This window comes from Arachis stenosperma, chromosome 10 (genome assembly GCF_014773155.1).
Source record: "Arachis stenosperma cultivar V10309 chromosome 10, arast.V10309.gnm1.PFL2, whole genome shotgun sequence".
Lineage (NCBI taxonomy): Eukaryota > Viridiplantae > Streptophyta > Magnoliopsida > Fabales > Fabaceae > Arachis > Arachis stenosperma.
This window is the reverse complement of record NC_080386.1, coordinates 26,533,303-26,554,331: the sequence shown is the minus strand read 5'-3', so window position 1 is coordinate 26,554,331 and position 21,029 is coordinate 26,533,303. Positions and strand designations below refer to the sequence as shown.

Below are 21,029 nucleotides of genomic sequence, written 5' to 3'. Positions count from 1 at the left end.
TTTAGTTAGTTTTTATTATATTTTTATTAGTTTTTAGTTAAAATTCACTTTTCTGGACTTTACTATGAGTTTGTGTGTTTTTCTGTGATTTCAGGTATTTTCTGGCTGAAATCGAAGGTTCTGAGCAAAAATCTGATCCAGAGACTGAAAAGGACTGCAGATGCTGTTGGATTCTGACCTCCCTGCACTCGAAGTGGATTTTCTGGAGCTACAGAAGCCCAATTGGCGCGCTCTCAACGGCATTGGAAAGTAGACATCCTGGGCTTTCCAGAAATATATGATAGTCCATACTTTGCCCAAGATTTGATGGCCCAAACCGGCGTAGCAAATCAGCATCAGAAATTCCAGCGTTAAACGCCGGAACTGGCATAAAACTTGGAGTTAAACGCCCAAACTGGCATGAAAGTTGGCGTTTAACTCCAGAAAAGGTCTCTACACGAAATTACTTCATTGCTCAGCCCAAGCACACACCAAGTGGGCCCGGAAGTGGATTTTTCTGTCATTTACTCATTTCTGTAAACCTTAGGATATTAGTTTACTATTTATAGGACCTTTTGACATTGTATCCGTACCTTATGACCTCATAACACTTTTTACACGTTTCTTGTACCTTCCACGGCATGAGTCTCTAAACCCCATGGTTGGGGGTGAGGAGCTCTGCTGTGTCTTGATGGATTAATGCAATTACTACTGTTTCTTATTCAATCATGCTTGCTTCCATTCTAAGATATCACTTGCTCCTAACCCGGATGAATGTGATGATCCGTGACACTCATCATCATTCTCAACTATGAACATGTGCCTGACAACCACCTCTGTTCTACCTTAGATTAAGTAGATATCTCTTGGATTCTTTAATCGGAATCTTCGTGGTATAAGCTAGAACTGATGGCGGCATTCAAGAGAATCCGGAAGGTCTAAACCTTGTCTGTGGTATTCTGAGTAGGATTCAATGACTGGATGACTGTGACGTGCTTTAAACTCCTGAGGGCGGGGCGTTAGTGACAGACGCAAAAGAATCACTGGATTCTATTCCGGCCTGATTGAGAACCGACAGATGGATAGCCGATGCTGTGACAGAGCATCAGGGACGTATTTCCAATGAGAGGATGGGAGGTAGCCACTGACAACGGTGAAACCCTACATACAGCTTGCCATGGAAGGAGCCTTGCGTGTTTGATGAAGGAGACAGTAGGAAAGCAGAGATTCGGAAGATGGAGCATCTCCAAAGCCTCAGCCTATTCTCCATTACTGCTGAACAAATACCTATTTCATGTTCTTTTGCTTTTTACAATCAATCCTGATAATTTCTGATATCCTGACTAAGATTTACAAGATAACCATAGCTTGCTTCAAGCCGACAATCTCCGTGGGATCGACCCTTGCTCACGCAAGGTATTACTTGGACGACCCAGTGCACTTGCTGGTTAGTTGTGCGGGATTGCAAAAGTGTTATTGCAATTTCGTGCACCAATTGGTTATTTGCAACCATTTCAATTAGCTCTTGAGCTTCTGTAGGCGTCTTCTTCAGATGAAGAGATCCTCTAGCAGAGCTATCCAAAGACATCTTGGATAGTTCAGAGAGACCATCATAGAAAATACCTATGATGCTCCATTCAGAAAGCATGTCAGAAGGACATTTTCTGATTAATTGTTTGTATCTTTCCCAAGCTTCATAGAGGGATTCTCCTTCCTTCTGTCTGAAGGTTTGGACTTCCACTCTAAGCTTACTCAATTTTTGAGGTGGAAAGAACTTTGCCAAGAAGGCATTGACTAGCTTTTCCCATGAGTCCAGGCTTTCTTTAGGTTGTGAGTCCAACCATGTCCTAACTCTGTCTCTTACAGCAAAAGGGAATAGCATAAGTCTGTAGACCTAAGGGTCAACCCCATTAGTCTTGACAGTGTCACAGATTTGTAAGAATTCAGCTAAGAACTGATGAGGATCTTCCAATGGAAGTCCATGAAACTTGCAATTCTGTTGCATTAGAGAAACTAATTGAGGCTTAAGCTCAAAGTTGTTTGCTCCAATGGCAGGGATAGAGATGCTTCTCCCATAGAAGTCAGGAGTAGGTGCAGTAAAGTCACCCAGCACCTTCCTTGCATTGTTGTTGTTTTCGGCTGCCATGTGTTCTTCTTCTTTGAAGAATTCGGTTAGGTCCTCTACAGAGAGTTGTGCCTTAGCTTCTCTTAGCTTTCGCTTCAAGGTCCTTTCAGGTTCAGGGTCAGCTTCAACAAGAATGCCTTTGTCTTTGTTCCTGCTCATATGAAAGAGAAGGGAACAAGAAAATATAGAATCCTCTATGTCACAGTATAGAGATTCCTTGAGGTGTCAGAGGAAAAGAAAAATAGAAGGAAGAGGTAGAAGAATTCGAACTTAATTAGATAGAGTTCGAATTGTGCATTGAGAAGGAGTGATACTCCATAAATAGAAGGATGTGGGAAGAGAGGAAGAAATTTTCGAAAATCAAGTGAAATATTTTGAAAACATTTTTAAAAAAAATTAATTAATTTTCGAAAATCAAGAGTGAGAAAGAGATCAAGTAATTTTTGAAAAAGATTTTTGAATTTAGAAATCAAAAAGATATGATTTGAAAACTATTTTGAAAAAGATGTGATTAAAAAGATATGATTGAAAAGTTATGGTTTTAAAAAGATATGATTGAAAAGATATGATTTTGAAAACAATTTAAAAAGATTTGATTTTAAAAAATAATGACTTGCCTAACAAGAAAAGATATGATTCAAACATTAAACCTCTCTCAACAGAAAAGGCAACATATTTAAAATTTTCAATCAAATCATTAATTGTTAGTAAGTATCTTTGAAAAAGGAAAGAAATTGATTTTGAAAACATTTGATTGAAAAGATATGATTTGAAAAAGATTTGATTTTGAAAAACTTTGAAAACTTGAAAAAAAATTGATTTTGAAAACAAAATCCTCCCCCTTGTGCCATCCTGGCGTTAAACGCCCAGAATGGTATCCATTCTGGCGTTTAACGCCCAAAATGCTACCTTTTTGGGCGTTAAACGCCCAACTAGGTACCCTGGCTGGCGTTTAAACGCCAGTCTGTCCTTCTTCACTGGACGTTTTGAACGCCCAGCTTTTTCTGTGTAATTCCTCTGCTGCATGTTCTGAATCTTCAGTTCCCTGTACTATTGACTTGAAAATAGAACCAAGATCAAATAAACAATGCATGCAAGACACCAAACTTAAAATGAGACACTGGACTCAAACAAGAAACATAAAATGTTTTTGGTTTTTATGATTTTGTAAATTTTTTTTGTGCTTTTTTCGAAAATTAAGTGGAAGAAGAAAATAAAGGCATCAAAATTCTTAATGAGAATTCCAGGAATCATGCAATGTTAGTCTAAATCTTCAGTCTAAAGGAATTAGACATGAATAGCCAAGCTTCAGCAGAGCATTGCATTCAAGAGCTAAATTGATGAAGATCAATCAGCTTTGGTGATGATAAGAACATCACCTTGAAACACTAGAATTCATTCTTAAGAACTCTGAAAAAAAATACCTAATCTAAGCAACAAGATGAACCGTCAGTTGTCCATACTCGAACAATCCCCGGCAACTGCGCCAAAAACTTGGTGCACGAAATTGTGATCACTACAACTTCGCACAAGTAACCAGCAAGTGTACTGGGTCGTCCAAGTAATAAACCTTACGCGAGTAAGGGTCGATCCCACGGAGATTGTTGGTATGAAGCAAGCTATGGTCACCTTGTAAATCTCAGTCAGGCAGACTCAAATGGGTATAGATGATGAATAAAGCATAAAGATAAAGATAGAGATACTTATGTATGTCATTGGTGAGAGCTTCAGATAAGCGTATGAAGATGCTTTCCCTTCCGTCTCTCTGCTTTCCTACTGTCTTCATCCAATCCTTCTTACTCCTTTCCATGGCAAGCTTATGCAAGGGTTTCACCGTTGTCAGTGGCTACCTCCCATCCTCTCAGTGAAAATGTTCCTATGCTCTGTCACAGCATATGGCTAATCAGCTGTCGGTTCTCGGTCAGGCCGGAATAGAATCCAGTGATTCTTTTGCGTCTGTCACTAACGCCCCGCCTGCTAGGAGTTTGAAGCACGTCACAGTCATTCAATCATTGAATCCTACTCAGAATACCACAGACAAGGTTAGACCTTCCGGATTCTCTTGAATGCCGCCATCAGTTCTTGCCTATACCACGAAGACTCTGATCTCACGGAATGGCTGGCTCGTTTGTCAGGCGAGCACTCGGTTGTTAGGCGATCAACCATGCATCGTGTATCAGGAATCCAAGAGATAAACACTAGAGCCTTGTTTGCTTGTAGAACAGAGTGGTTGTCAGTCACTTGTTCATAAGAGAGAATGATGATGAGTGTCACATAATCATCACATTCATCAAGTTATTGAGTGCAAATGAATATCTTGGACAAAGAACAAGCGGAATTGAATAGAAGAACAATAGTAATTGCATTAATACTCGAGGTACAGCAGAGCTCCACACCTTAATCTATGTGTGTAGAAACTCCACCGTTGAAAATACATAAGAACAAGGTCTAGGCATGGCCGAATGGCCAGCCTCCCAAATGATCTAAGATAGCATGAAACTCAAAGATAGCTACCAAGATGTCTAATACAATAGTAAAAGGTCCTATTTCTAGAAAACTAGTAGCCTAGGGTGTACAGAGATGAGTAAATGACATAAAAATCCACTTCCGGGCCCACTTGGTGTGTGCTTGGGCTGAGCAATGAAGCATTTTCGTGTAGAGACTCTTCTTGGAGTTAAACGCCAGCTTTTATGCCAGTTTGGGCGTTTAACTCCCATTTTGGTGCCAGTTCCGGCGTTTAACGCTGGGAATTCTGAAGGTGACTTTGAACGCCGGTTTGGGCCATCAAATCTTGGGCAAAGTATGGACTATCATATATTGCTGGAAAGCCCAGGATGTCTACTTTCCAACGCCGTTGAGAGCGCGCCAATTGAGCTTCTGTAGCTCCAGCAAATCCACTTCGAGTGCAGGGAGGTCAGAATCCAACAGCATCTGCAGTCCTTTTCAGTCTCTGAATCAGATTTTTGCTCAGGTCCCTCAATTTCAGCCAGAAAATACCTGAAATCACAGAAAAACACAAAAACTCATAGTAAAGTCCAGAAAAGTGAATTTTAACTAAAAACTAATAAAAATATACTAAAAACTCAACTCAAACTACTAAAAACATACTAAAAACAATGCCAAAAAGCGTATAAATTATCCGCTCATCACCAGGGTCCATATCAGAGGCACCTTCCCCTTTCCTTATCTGGTCACCCAGCTAGGCCGTCGAGTTGACGTGCCTTGGGAGGATGCTGATGAGAAGCCACCTGCTGCGGACTGCAAGAAGATCATTCCTCACAGCAGGAACTTTCTGGCTTTAGGCTACAGACCTTCATTCCTTACTGCTTCTGATGAGACAGCCACACCTTCAGCTGCCCCCTCTTCTTCCACTGTTGTACCTGCTCCGCCCACTGCACCTCCAGCTGCTCTTGAGCCTATCTACCATTTGGTGCATCGACTCTTCACCTGCCTGGATCGTATGGAGCATCGCAACAAGTGACGCTTTGAGCACCTCAAGTTGACGATCCGGTCTAGCGGCAACATCCCCTCCGAGCCTGACACCCCTTCTGACACATCTGAGGTGGAGGCGAGCGCTCATGAGGAGGAGACACCCACCCAGGCTGAGCAGGCAGGCCCGGAGCAGGCTGCGCCACATTCTGAGGAGCCACACCAGATATAGGCCACAGATCCCGAGATTCCTATCCAGTCAGAGCCTCTTCTACAGCAGACAGATCCTCCTACCTTCATCCAGTCTGCAGATCCTCAAACCACCACTGAGACTCCAGCAGCCCATCCTTCCAGTAGTGACACTCCTTCACACCCAGCTTGAGTGAGCATCGAGAACGATGCTTTATTTTAAGTGTGGGGAGGTCGCCATCTCTGGCATATTTTTTTGGTGAACCACTACAGACTCTTATTTTATTTTGCTTATTTTTCTGTATTTTATCTTCATTTTTATTTTTATTTTTTCAGTACTTATACATTGTTCTTTTCATGTGTTTCTATTCTATTTTCTACATTTTGCACTTTAGTTCATATTTTAGCCATTTAGTTTAGTTGCAATTTTAACTCATTAGTCATAGAATATGTGGATTAATTAGTGTAGTGTACCCTTTTAGCATATGATAAGTTTGGTTTAAATTGAAAACAAAAAAGAAGTAAGCTAGAGACTTTAACAGAATCAAAACAATCCACACCCCTTGTATATATAGCATTACATGTTAGTTAGTTAACAACATTTCATCAAGGAGGAACCCTAAAACTTTAAAGCCACCCAAATAAATTTTACATTGAGAATAATGGAAACTCTTAATTTCTACTTGCATGACATGTATAACCGATATATGATTTTTTTGAGCTAGAGAACACACAGCCTGAGAGTTTTGAGCTTAATTGTATGGTTACATTCAAACCATAATTTTTATTCCTGTGTGCTTCGCCCTTCTTTTTATTCTGATGTTCTTTGCTTTGTTTTAATCTATATGTCTGATTATAGAATATAGATACATACTAAGAAAGTGATTGAGGCCATAATTTGAATTTTTCCTCACTTATCCCAAATTAGCATACCTTTTACATCACCCTTGTTAGCCCCCTCGAGCTTGTTAATCCCTTTTTTTTTCTATAAACCACATTACTAACCTTAAGTAGAAAAACAAAATATGAATTCCAAGTTGAATCCTTGGTTAGCTTAAGATAAGGTATTGTGTATAATTTAAGTGTGGGGAAATCTATGGGAACATGGATGATAGAAACAAAGATAGAAAGTTTAAAAGAATAAAAATATTCAAAATAAAAATTTTGGGAAGCATGCTCATGTGAAATCAATTGAATTATCATGTGCAGTTTCAGACTAAAAAAAAAGTTTCTATTTTTGGTATTTAATTAAGGGGACACAAAGAAATTCTCCAGTTACAAAATAAAAAGAATCAATGCACATGGGATAAAATTAAAATCAATGCATGAGTTTGCAATACAAAGTGAGAAAACTGTGGGCAAATAGGTTGAGAAGCTTTAAATTACAAAATATGTGTGTTAAGTGAGATCTTAGACTAATCAAGGATTCACTTATTGACTCACTTAGCCTTATACATATACCCTTACCTCTACCTTGGCCCCATTACAACATTGGAAAAGACCTCATGATTTTTGTATGTCTGTATTCTATAATTGTTGATTGGTTAGATGAAGAATACTTCGGTTTATAAATTTTATTGGATTTATTACTTGTGACAACCAAAACGTTTGTAAGAAAGGTTGATTGCTTGGTTTAGAAACTATACTTGCAATGAGAATTTATTATAACTTCTAAACCATCAATCTTCAGTTCTTCAATATGAATCAAGTATAATTTCTCGAGAAGACACGTGCATAAGTATGAGTTTGAGAGTAGTCAGTGTCGATTTGAGTTTCGATCATTTTGTCGATCGAATGAGGTTAAATCGAATAAGGGATTTGATTTAAGAAATCGAGTAAAGCCTTCGAAGAGCTGGTTGAATAGAAGTGGAAGCGGGAAGGTTAGTAGCTTTCATCACGCAAGGAAAACATGGGGAATATCTATAATCACACATCGGGAACAGTTACCAAGAGTATTTGTATTTCAAATTCATAATTTCTTATTTAATTGTAATTAATTGTAATTTAATTAACCGTTATGTAAGATAGCCTATAAATACTGTGAAGTGTTAGGGAATAAGGGTTGGAACTTTTACTCAGAAAAAACACTCTAGCACTCTCACATCCCAGCGAATCACTGAGTTTGCAATCGAGTTACATTTTTTGTAGGGTTCCTTCCATCTTCTTCTTTTACTTAATTTGTCTTTACTGTAACTTTAACATTTCAATTAATCATGTTTACTAAGTATTCTCTACTTTCTCTGTTTAATTTATCTTTCTGCATTTTATTGTTTAAGTTAAGAATCCTTTGATTTAATTAGAGGTATTTTCATTGTTTTCTTTTAATTCTGATACAAACCTTTATTCTTTTACCATGTATTTAGTTTTTTGAAAACTTTATTTTCTAAGTTTCATTCATTAATTTATAAATTTGCTTTATCTTTATGTTCAAACTCTGTCTAATTAAAGACGCTTTGATGCACTTCTAGAAAACTGGTACTCGCACAGAGGAGTAGGTTTTGCTCCCAAATCACTAGATATCGAACCACTATCGATTTGCTAAAAATTGACAAAACAAATTGGCACACCCGGTGGGACAATTTTCAAATCGAGGTGTGTCAAATAAAGTCTTTTCCAGTAATTTTAGTGTATGCGATTACGGAGTGGGAAGATCATTCACATGGCTGATGAATTATCAAATGTGAATGGTGGTTCTTCCACCAATGATAGCATACCAGTATCCATGCAACAAGCGGACGTATCTTCACATTCAGAGGGTGCAATTAGAACTGAAAGTATAGTCATTATGACTATACAAACTGGGAATATTGGATGTAATACTCGTCCACGTGGTCCTGTGCCACCATATCAACCTCCATTAACCGCTGGTTGGCCTCCTTATGGTCTTCCTCCTAGTTATACCCCACCGGTGGGTGGTTTCATGCCGCCTATCCGTTTTGGGAATATGAATGGAGTGAATAATGCTCAAAACCCACAATAATATTCCGAGTATTCTCGTGAATATCAGGTGGGTTCCACTTCGAATGCTACCAATTCAATGGAAGTATATCGACAGCAAGTGGAGGAAAGTCACCATGACTTGGTCAATTTATTGACCCAGAAAATGACTACAATCTTGAATCCCATGATGGCAGATCATGAGTCAAGATTCGAGCGTCTCGCTAGACAAGTGGAGAGGATTGCTCGAATTGTTGATTATGATAAAGGTGAAAAGCATAATGCCCGGGGAAATAATGAGGGGATGGAAAACAATTTTCAAAATGAAAATCACATTCCAAATCGAGAAAATCCTCACGTGGTTCTTCGAGGTGAAAATGCTGATAATGTTTTAAATAGTTTGCGTGGTGATCGCTATCAAGTCACTAGGATTGTAGAAGAAGTACTAAATCAGGTTGGACTGAATGTTGGTTTTATGAATCAACCACATTTTGTGTCTGCTTTTTCCCAAGTAGTTCAGATGGCTAAAGTGTCAAGAGGGGTAAAAAATCCAAAAATAACCACAAAATTTGCTGGAGAAGTCGGAGAATCCACTACTGAACATGTTGCTCGTTATTTGGTCGAGATCGAGAACTTAGCGAATGATGAGAATTTGAAAATGAAAATTTTCCTTCATCGTTGACAAAGAATGCATTTACTTGGTTCTCGAATCTTAGACCAAATTTGATTACAACATGGAATCAGTTGGAAATTACTTTTCACGCTCAGTTTTACAGGGGAGAAATGAATGTAGCAGTTACCGATCTAGTAGCTTTGAAACATGAAAATGGTAAAACTATCGATGATTACTTAATACATTTCAAAAATGCTAGAAGTAGATGCTATGTAACATTACCTGAAAGTGAGATTGTGAAAATAGCAACTATGGGGTTAGAATTTTATATGCGCAGAAAGTTGCTCAACGTGCATATTCCTAATCTGGCTCATTTGGCCGAGAAGGTTCGACAGATCGAACTCATGAAAAAGGAGAAAGAAAAATATAGAAATGAGCAAATGTCAAAGAGTAAACCATTTACTCGAAAAGAAAAGGTTGCTTATGTAACCATGGAATCTTCGGAGGAGGAATTCGATTTCGAAACGGAAGTCGATTTAGCAGAACTTAAGAAAGGTCTTCCGTATGTTTGCTCTTTATTGAAAAAACTTCCTAATAGTGAAAATTTGAATGATTCAAAACTTAAGAGTGTGAAAAATATAGTTCTGATATCTCGAAATCTGATCAGATTTTCGATGTGTTGCTTAAAGATAATAATTAGCTTTACCTGAGGGTAGAGCTTTACTTTCTGTTAAAGATTTAAAGGGAAAGCCTTATTGTAAATTTCATCAAGCAACAAGTCATTCGACTAACAGTTGTGTCCGTTCCAGGGATTTGATTCAAGAAGCAATCATGGAAGGACGATTGAAATTTGATGATGGCAAGAAGGAAATGAAGGTTGATATTGATCCCTTCAAAGTTGATGCCGGTTATGTTGAGCCCTGCTTGGGGGTGAACATGGTTGGTATATCTTATGATTTTGATGTGGCTCTTGATGATTTTGAGTCACAGGTAAGATCTATTTTTCCCAGAATGGGGGATAGCTTGCTGGATTTCTTAGTTCAGCAGAAGATCAAAGACCGGGACGTATCTCTGTGTCCTCAGTGCAATGCTGTCTTTGATGCTGAGGCGGTAGCTATCTTTGAAAAGGAAAGAATGAAGAAGGAATTAGCTCATAGGGAAGAGCAAGCGTGTCAGAGGCAGCCAATTCGATGCATGGAGGGTTCTAGTTCAAAGATCCCTCAGCGTGATGTAACTGCACCTTTAAGCTAATCTCAGGCCATAGGTGTTCAGTGGATAAGGAATTGTCAAGAATTTCAAAGGCGTGATCATTTGTATCGACGCAATCCTCAGTGGGGGCATCGAGCACCATCTCGAAATCAATTTGCTTTTTATTGAGGACATGCCAGGGGTTACCTGAGAGGAAGAGGTGGAAGAAGGAGTTTTACTCAAAGTAAGAAACTTCAAATAGAAACAGGTAAGGAAGCAAGTAAGGGGGCAACACCCTCTGTGTATTCTTGAATTGTCTTTCCTTCTGATGGGAAGACTTATCCTAAAGAAATTCCATCACCTATAAAGATGGATAAAGGCAAAGAGGTTGCTCAGTCTTCTGGGGACGACAAAAATAAAGATGTCGATGTTGATGAGGAATATTTTGATGAAGGGGATGATGATATGGTGAGAACAATCTCGATCATTCTAACTGAATATCTTGGTGAACGTGAAAGTAATCCAGATGAGGATTATGATCAGAAAGATGAAGAAGCTTATTCCTTCATACGTATTGAAGATGAGCCAGGTTATTTTCCTCGGCCTACTGAGAGGCAGATGTCCCATTTACACCCTCTTCATATCTTAGTTGTACTGAATGGATTTAAAATAAATAAGGTGTTAATCGATGGTGGGGTAGCGATCAGTCTTCTGCCTGAAAGGATGTTGGAAAAAGTAAGAAAGGATCCTGATGATTTGGTCCCTAAAAATATTGCTGTGACTGATTTTAGTGGGACTTCTACACCTGCAAGAGGGTTGGTTACTTTTAACTGTAAAAGTGGGGTCATCAGAAAGGCATTCTGTGTTTGTAGTAGTGCCATCGCAGGCCAGTTATAATGCCTTGTTGGGCAGGGATTGGATCCATGGTGTAGGTGCGGTACCTTCTACAGTGCATCAAAGCATGCTTCTATGGACTAAGGAAGGCAAACCTGAAATTGTCAAAGCAGATTCGAGTTTATATGTTGAACAAATGCATGACGATTTTAGGATATATAACTGCAAGTTAAAGCCTTTAAATGTTGATCGATCTCTGAATCCTTAAAATTGTGAAGGGTGTTATCTGACTTCGGAAGGCCTTTCGGTGAAGCTGTGTTACCCAGATTTGGGTTTCGAGCTGACAGGTTGGGACTGTCTTTCTTGAAGACCTTGAAGGCTGAACTATGGACCAGGTTGAGGAAGTTTCCAACTACCTGGTAACTTTGCATAATTATTTTAAAAATTCTCATGTTTTAGAAAATAAGGATGATTCTTCTGATAAAGTTGAATATGATAGGATTAGTAAATTTAATTATTGTAGTATGTTTGATTCGACACTTCCAGTCAAATTTAGTTGTGATTCCCATATTGCTTGTAATGAAACTAATGATGTGAGTCGGACTGCCGATTTAATAGCAGAGGCTCATTGTGTAGAAAATAAAAGTAGTGGTGTGGTATGCGAAATTGTGATTCACACTTTTCACAACTCCGCATAGCTGACCAGCAAGTGCATTGGGTTGTCCAAGTAATACCTTACGTGAGTAAGGGTCGATCCCACAGAGATTGTCGGCTTGAAGCAAGCTTTGGTTATCTTGTAAATCTCAGTCAGGCGGATTCAAATGGTTGTGAGGTTTAATAATAAAAAGAATAACAAAACATAAAATTAAATAAAGTTACTTATGTAGTTCCTTGGTGGGAATTTCAGATAAGTGTTTGGAGATGCTTTGTTGTCTCTGAATCTTTACTTTCCTATTGTCCTCATCCAATCATGCATACCCTCTTTCATGGCAAGTTGTATGTTGGTGGATCACCGTTGTCAATGGCTACCATCCATCCTCTCAGTGAAAACATGTCCTCTACGGTTTCCCACTTGGCTAATCAGCTGTCGATTCTCGATCGTGTTGGAATAGAATACATTTATTCTTTTGCACACTGTCACTATGCCCAACAGTCACGAGTTTGAAGCTCGTCACAGTCATCCTATCCCGGATCCTACTCGGAATGCCACAAACAAGGTTTAGACTTTCCGGATCTCAAGAATGCTACCAATTGATTCTACCTTATACCATGAAGGTTCTAACGTCACAAATTTGAATACTCTGTTGTTAGGAGAGGTGATTCAGATTCGTGAGTCAGAGACCAAAGAGAGTATACTCCAGCTGTCATTCAATGACTACATCAAACATCATGTAGACCACTTTGTGGTTGTCAGGCACGTGGATCTTGGCTAAGTGAGTAACGAAGATTGGATGATTGTCACGGGTCACCCCTTCATTCTGACTTAATTGAATTAAGTACGAGAGTATATCTTGGAGGAGAAGTAGGCGTGAATTGAATAGAAAAACAATAATACTTGCATTAATACTCGAGGAACAGCAGAGCTCCTCACCTTAATATGTGAGGTGTAGAAATTCCACCGTTGACAAATACATAAGAACAAGGTCTAGGCATGGCCAAATGGCCAGCCTCCCAAATGGCATAATACAATCAAAATAGGATTCAAAGACCTAATCTAAGGATCGAAGAATGGTCCAAAGATGTGAATACAATAGTAAAAAGTGCTATTTATACTAAACTAGTAAACTAGGTTTACAGAAAATGGGTAGATAGTGTAGAAATCCACTTCCGTGGCCCACTTGGTGTGTGTTTGGGCTGAGCCTTGAAGCTTTCACGTGCATAGGCCATCCTTGGAGTTAAACTCCAGCTTTAGTGCCAGTCTCGGCATTTTACGCCAGAAAAGGGTCTCTGGTGGGCGTTTGGACGCTAGTTTGGGCCATCAAATCTCGGAAAAAGTATGGACTATTAAATATTACTGGAAATTCCAAGATGTCTACTTTCCAACGCAACTAAGAGCGTGCCAATTAGGCTTCCATAGCTCCAGAAAATCCACTTCGAGTGCAGGGAGGTCAGAATCCAACAGCATCTGCAGTCTTTTCTCAGTCTCTGAATAAGATTTTTGCTCAAGTCGCTCAATTTCAGCCAGAAAATACGTAAAATCACAGAAAAACACACAAACTCAGAGTAAAGTCCAGAAATGTAATTTTTTCATAAAAACTAATAAAAATATAATAAAAGTAACTAAAACATACTAAAAACTATGTAAAAATACTGCCAAAAAACGTATAAATTATCCGCTCATCACAACACCAAACTTAAATTGTTGCTTGTCTCCAAGAAACTGAAAACCAAATAGGATAAAAAGAAGAGAATATACAATAAATCCTAAAATATCAATTAAGCTTGGTTCTAATTAGATGAGTGGGACTTGTAGCTTTTTGCTTCTGAATAGTTTTGGCATCTCACTTTATCCTTTGAAATTCAGAATGATTGGCATCTATAGGAACTCAGAATTAAGATAGTATTATTGATTTTCCTAGTTCAGTATGTTGATTCTTGAACACAGCTACTTATGAGTCTTGGCCATGACCCTAAGCATCTTGTTTTCCAGTATTACCACCGGATACATAAATGCCACAGACACATAACTGGGTGAACCTTTTTAGATTGTGACTCAGCTTTGCTAGAGTCCCCAGTTAGAGGTGTCCAGAGTTCTTAAGCACACTCTTTTGCTTTTGATCACAAATTTAACCACTCAGTGTCAAGCTTTTTACTTGGACCTTCATGACACAAGCACATGGTTAGGGACAGCTTGATTTAGCCGCTTAGGCCAGGATTTTATTCCTTTGGGCCCTCCTATCCACTGATGCTCAAAGCCTTGGATCTTTTTTATCCTTGCCTTTTGGTTTAAAGGGCTACTGGATTTTTCTGTTTGCTTTTTTTTTTATTTTTCTTTTTTTTTTGCCATTTTTTTTCGCAAGCTTTTTCTTTTTCATTGCTTTTTCTTGCTTCAAGAATCAAATTTATGATTTTTCAGATTATCAATAACATTTTTCCTTTTTCATTATTCTTTCAAGAGCCAACAATTTTAACATTCATAAACTTCACTATCAAAAAATATGCACTGTTTATGCATTCATTCAGAAAACAAAAAGTGTTGCCACCACATCAAAATAATTAAACTAATTTCAAGATAAAATTCGAAATTCATGTACTTCTTGTTCTTTTGCAATTAGGAACATTTTTCATTTAAGAAAGGTGAAGGATTTATGGGACATTCATAGCTTCAAGGCATAGACACTAGACACTAATGATCATGTAATAAAGACACAAACATAGACAAACATAAAGCATAAAAATCGAAAAACAGAAAGATAAGAGCAAGGGAATTAAAGAACGGGTCCACCTCAGTGATGGCGGCTAGTTCTCCTTCTTGAAGATCCTATGGAGTGCTTGAGCTCCTCAATGTCTCTTCCTTGCCTTTGTTGCTTTTCCCTCATGGCTCTTTGGTCTTCTCTAATTTCATGGAGGATAATGGAGTGCTCTTGGTGCTCCATCATTAGTTGCTCCATATTAGAACTCAAATCCCCTAAAGAGGTGTTGAGTTGCTCCCAATAGTTATGTGGAGGAAAATGTATCCCTTGAGGCATCTCAGGGATTTCTTGATGAGGGACTTCCTCATGCACTTGTTGAGGTCCATGAGTGGGCTCTCTTGTTTGCTCCATCCTCTTTTTAGTGATGGGCTTGTCCTTTTCAATGAGGATGTCTTCCTCTATGACAATTCCAGCTAAATTGCATATGTGACAAATGAGATGAGAAAAGGCTAACTTTGCCAAAGTGGAGGGCTTGTCATCCACCTTGTATAGTTCTAGAGGTATGATCTCATGAACTTCCACTTCCTCTCCAATCATGATACTATGGATTATGATAGCCCGATCCACAGTTACTTCGGATAGGTTGCTAGTAAGAATGATAGAACATTGGATGAACTCCGACCATCCTGTAGCCATAGGCTTAAGGTCCGACCTTCTTAGTTGAACCGGCTTGCCTTAGTAGGAATGATAGAGCGTTGGATGTCTTTGAGGACTTGGTCCAACCTTTGATCAAAGTTGACTTTTCTAGTAAAAGGATGAGAATCTCCTCTCATGATTGGCAAGTTGAACGCCAATCTCACATTTTCCAGACTGAAATTTAAGTATTTCCCCTGGACCATTGTGAGCCAATTCTTCGGGTTCGGGTTCATACTTTGATCATGGTTCTTAGTGATCCATGCATTAGCATAGAACTCTTGAACCATTAAGATTCTGACTTGTTGAATGGGATTGGTGAGAGCTTCCCATCCTCTTCTCCTAATCTCATGTCGGATCTCCGGATATTCGCTCCTTTTGAGCTTGAAGGGGACCTCGGGGATCACCTTCTTCTTGGCCACAACTTCATAAAAGAAGTCTTGATAGACCTTTGAGATGAATCTCTCCATCTTCCATGACTCGGAGGTGGAAGCAATTGCCTTCCCTTTCCTCTTCCTTGAGGATTCTCCGGCCTTCGGTGCCATTAATGGGTTTGGAAAATTAAAAAGTAAGGCTTTTTTTCACACCAAACTTAAGAGGTTTGCTCGTCCTTGAGCAAAAGAAGAAAGAAGAGAGTAGAAGAAGAAGAGAAGTGGGATATGGAGGCTTGAGAGGGTTCAGCCAAGGGGGGTTTTGAGTGTATGTGATGTGTGAAAATGTAGGAGTAAGAAGGGGTATTTATAGGGTAAGAGAGGGAGTTGGTTCGTGTGAGAAGGGGTGGGTTTGGGAGGGAAAAGGTTTGAATTTGAGTGGCTGGGGTAGGTGGGTTGTATGATGGTTTTTGGGAATTAGGGGATGGATGTGAGTGGTGAAGAGAATATGGGGAAGAGGGTAAGATTTGATAGGTGAGTGGTATTTTGGGTAGAATGTTATAGAGAGGTGTGAAGAGGAGAGAGAGTGAGGTGGGGTAGGTGGGGATCCTGTGAGGTCCACAAATCCTGAGGTGTCAAAGATTTTTTTCATCCCTGCACTTCCTTGGCGTTAAACGCCCTGGCGTTTAAACGCCAAGCTGATGCCCTTTTCTGGCGTTTAAATGCCAGTCTGCCTGCCAGTTCTGGCGTTTAACGCCCAGAATGGTGCCAGGCTGGGCATTTAAACACCCATTTTTCTACCTTTACTAGCATTTAAACACCAATTTGCCTGCCAGTTCTGGCGTTTAACGCCCAGAATGGTGCCAGGCTGGGCGTTAAACGCCTATTTTGGTATCCTTACTGGCGTTTAAATGCCAGTAAACTCGTCCTCCAGGGTGTGCTATTTTTTATGCTGTTTTTTAGTTTGCTTTAATTTTTGCACTTGTTCTTGTGACTCCATGATGAGCGGATAATTTGTACGCTTTTTGGCATTGTTTTTAGTATGATTTTAGTAGTTTGAGTTGAGTTTTTAGTATATTTTTATTAGTTTTTAATTAAAATTTACTTTTCTGGACTTTACTATTAGTTTGTGTGTTTTTCTGTGATTTCAGGTATTTTCTGGCTGAAATTGAGGGACCTGAGCAAAAATCTGATTCAGAGACTGAAAAGGACTGCAGATGCTGTTGGATTTTGACCTCCCTGCACTCGAAGTAGATTTTCTGGAGCTACAGAAGCCCAATTGGCGCGCTCTCAATGGCGATGGAAAGTAGACATCCTGGGCTTTCCAGCAATATATGATAGTTCATACTTTGCCCAAGATTTGATGGCCCAAACCGGCGTTCAAAGTCACCCTCAGGAATTCCAGCGTTAAACGCCGGAACTGGCACCTAAATGGGAGTTAAACGCCCAAACTGGCATAAAAGCTGGCGTTTAACTCCAAGAAGAGTCTCTACATGAAAATGCTTCATTGCTCAGCCCAAGCACACACCAAGTGGGCCCGGAAGTGGATTTTTATGTCATTTACTCATCTCTGTACACCTTAGGCTACTAGTTTTCTATAAGTAGGACCTTTTACTATTGTATTTTCATCTTCTGATCTTTGGAATCTTTTATCTTGAGATCTGTTGATCACTTTGGGAGGCTGGCCATTCGGCCATGCCTAGACCTTGTTCTTATGTATTTTCAACGGTGGAGTTTCTACACACCATAGATTAAGGTGTGGAGCTCTGCTGTACCTCGAGTATTAATGCAATTACTATTGTTCTTCTATTCAATTCCGCTTGTTCTTGTTCCAAGATATCACCTGTTCTTCAACTTGATGAATGTGATGATCCGTGACACTCATCATCATTCTCACTTATGAACAAAGTGACTGACAACCACTCTTGTTCTACAAGCATACGAGGCTTAGTGAATATCTCTTGGATTCCTGATACACGATGCATGGTTGATCGCCTGACAACCGAGTGCTCGCCTGACAAACGAGCCAGCCATTCTGTGAGATCAGAGTCTTCGTGGTATAGGCGAGAACTGATGGCAACATTCAAGAGAATCCGGAAGGTCTAACCTTGTCTGTGGTATTCTGAGTAGGATTCAATGATTGGATGACTGTGACGTGCTTCAAACTCCTAGCAGGCGGGGCGTTAGTGACAGACGCAAAAGAATCGATGGATTTTATTCCGGCCTGACCGAGAACCGACAGCTGATTACCCATGCTGTGACAGAGCATAGGCAACGTTTTCACTGAGAGGATGGGAGGTAGCCACTGACAACAGTGAAACCCTACATGAGCTTGCCATGGAAAGGAGTAAGAAGGATTGGATGAAGACTGTAGGAAAGCAGAGAGACGGAAGGGAAGGCATCTTCATACGCTTATCTGAAGCTCTCATCAATGATATACATAAGTATCTCTATCTTTATCTTTACGCTTTATTCGTTTATCACTATACCCATTTGAGTCTGCCTGACTGAGATTTACAAGGTGACCATAGCTTGCTTCATACCAACAATCTCCGTGGGATCGACCCTTACTCGCGTAAGGTTTATTACTTGGACGACCCAGTGCACTTGCTGGTTAGTTGTGCGAAGTTGTGTTTATGCCATGGTATTGAGCACCAAGTTTTTGGATTCATTACCGGGGATTGTTTTGTGTAAAAGTAGTGATCACAATTTCGTGCACCAAGTTTTTGGCGCCGTTGCCGGGGATTGTTCTTGAGTATGGACAACTGACGGTTCATCTTGTTGCTTAGATTAGGTATTTTTTTTTCTTTAGAGTTCTTAAGAATGAATTCTAGTGTTTCATGGTGATCTGTTGAAATCTGGCTGGCTGTGAAGCCATGTCTAATCTTATTGGACCGAGGTTTCAACTGATCATCACAATAGCTTGTTGATCTCTATCAATCTTGCTATTGGAGCAATGGTCTGCTAAGGCTTGGCTGGCCATTGGCCATGTCTAGTGTTTTGGACCGAAGCTTTCTTTGAAAGCTTGGCTGGCTGTGAAGCCATGTCTAATTCCTGGACCGGAGTCTTAGACTAGCATTGCAATGATTCCTGGAAATTCAAATTGAGAATTCTGAAACCTTTATTTTCTGTTTTCACATAATTTTCGAAAAAAAGCACAAAAAAATTTTAAAAAATCATAAAAACCAAAAATACGTTATGTTTCTTGTTTGAGTCTAATGTCTAATCTTAAGTTTGGTGTCTTGCATGCCTTGTTTATTTGATCTTGGTTCTATTTTCAAGTCAATAGTACAGGGGACTGAAGATTCAGAACATGCAGCAGAGGAATTACACAGAAAAGCTGGGCGTTCAAAACGCCCAGTGAAGAAGGACAGACTGGCGTTTAAACGCCAGCCAGGGTACCTGGTTGGGCGTTTAACGCCCAAAAGGTAGCATTTTGGGCGTTAAACGCCAGAATGGATACCATTCTGGGCGTTTAACGCCAGGATGGCACAAGGGGAGGATTTTGTTTTCAAAATCAATTTTTTTTCAAGTTTTCAAAGTTTTTCAAAATGAAATCTTTTTCAAATCATATCTTTTCAATCAAATGTTTTCAAAATCAATTTCTTTCCTTTTTTTAGATACTTACTAACAATTAATGATTTGATTGAACATTTTAAGTATGTTGCCTTTTCTGTTGAGAAAGGTTTAATGTTTGAATCATATCTTTTCTTGTTAGGCAAGTCATTGATTTTTAAAATCAAATCTTTTTAAATTGTTTTCAAAATCATATCTTTTCAATCATATCTTTTTAGAAAAGCATAACTTACCAATCATATCTTTTTAATCACATCTTTTTCAAAATAGTTTTCAATCAAATCTTTTTAACTTCTAAATTCAAAGTCTTTTTCAAAAATCATTTGATTTCTTTCCCACTCTTATTTTCGAAAATCAAGTAGTGTTTTTCAAAAATGTTTTCAAAATCTTATACTTAATTTTCGAAAATTACTTTCCCTCTTCTCACATCCTTCTATTTATGGAGTATCACTCCTTCTTAATGCACAATTCGAACTCTATCTAATCAAGTTCGAATTCTTCTACCTCCTTCTTCTGTTTTTCTTTTTCTCTGACACCTCAAGGAATCTCTATACTGTGACATAGAGGATTCCACATTTTCTTGTTCTCTTCTCTTTCATATGAGCAGGAGCAGAGACAAAGGCATTCTTGTTGAAGCTGACCCTGAACCTGAAAGGACCTTGAAGCGAAAGCTAAGAGAAGCTAAGGCACAACTCTCTGTTGAGGACCTGACCGAATTCTTCAAGGAAGAAGAACCTATGGCAGCCGAAAACAACAACAATGCCAACAATGCAAGGAAGGTGCTGGGTGACTTTACTGCACCTACTCCCGACTTCTATGGGAGAAGCATCTCTATCCCTGCCATTGGAGCAAACAACTTTGAGCTTAAGCCTCAATTAGTTTCTCTAATGCAACAGAATTGCAAGTTCCATGGACTTCCATTGGAAGATCCTCATCAGTTTTTAGCTGAGTTCTTGCAAATCTGTGACACAGTCAAGACTAATGGGGTTGACCTTGAGGTCTACAGACTGATGCTATTCCCTTTTGCTGTAAGAGACAGAGCTAGAATATGGTTGGACTCACAACCTAAAGAAAGCCTGGACTCTTGGGAAAAGCTAGTCAATGCCTTCTTGGCAAAGTTCTTTCCACCTCAAAAATTGAGTAAGCTTAGAGTGGAAGTCCAAACCTTCAGACAGAAGGATGGAGAATCCCTCTATGAAGCTTGGGAAAGATACAAACAATTAATCAGAAAGTGTCCCTCAGACATGCTTTCTGAATGGAGCATCATAGGTATTTTCTATGATGGTCTCTCTGAACTATCCAAGATGTCTTTGGATAGCTCTGCTGGAGGATCTCTTCATCTGAAGAAGACACCTACAAAGGCTCAAGAACTCATTGAAATGGTTGCAAATAACCAATTCATGTACACTTCTGAAAGGAATCCTGTGAACAATGGGACTAGTCAGAAGAAAGGAGTTCTTGAGATTGACACTCTGAATGCCATATTGGCTCAGAACAAGATATTGACTCAACAAGTCAATTTGATTTCTCAAAGTCTGTCTGGAATGCAAAATGCACATGGCAGTACTAAGGAAGCTTCATCTGAGGAAGAAGCTTATGATCTTGAGAACCCTTCAATGGAAGAGGTGAATTACCTAGGAGAACCCTATGGAAACACCTATAATTCTTCATGGAGAAATCACCCAAATTTCTCATGGAAGAATCAAGAGAAACCTCAACAAGGTTTCAACAACAATAATGGT

General features: G+C 39.3%; 2 non-coding genes across 2 annotated transcripts; one reads left to right on the top strand and one right to left on the bottom strand.

The window, feature by feature from the left end:
* The first annotated feature begins 1,621 nt into the window (after window positions 1-1,621).
* On the top strand, window positions 1,622-1,729 carry LOC130958540 (small nucleolar RNA R71). Its single transcript, XR_009077655.1, has one exon. It is a non-coding gene; the product is annotated as a small nucleolar RNA R71 (small nucleolar RNA).
* An 18,700-nt stretch (window positions 1,730-20,429) lies between these two features.
* Window positions 20,430-20,537, bottom strand: LOC130959241 (small nucleolar RNA R71). The gene has a single exon (XR_009078334.1). It is a non-coding gene; the product is annotated as a small nucleolar RNA R71 (small nucleolar RNA).
* Between the last annotated feature and the right edge of the window lie 492 nt (window positions 20,538-21,029).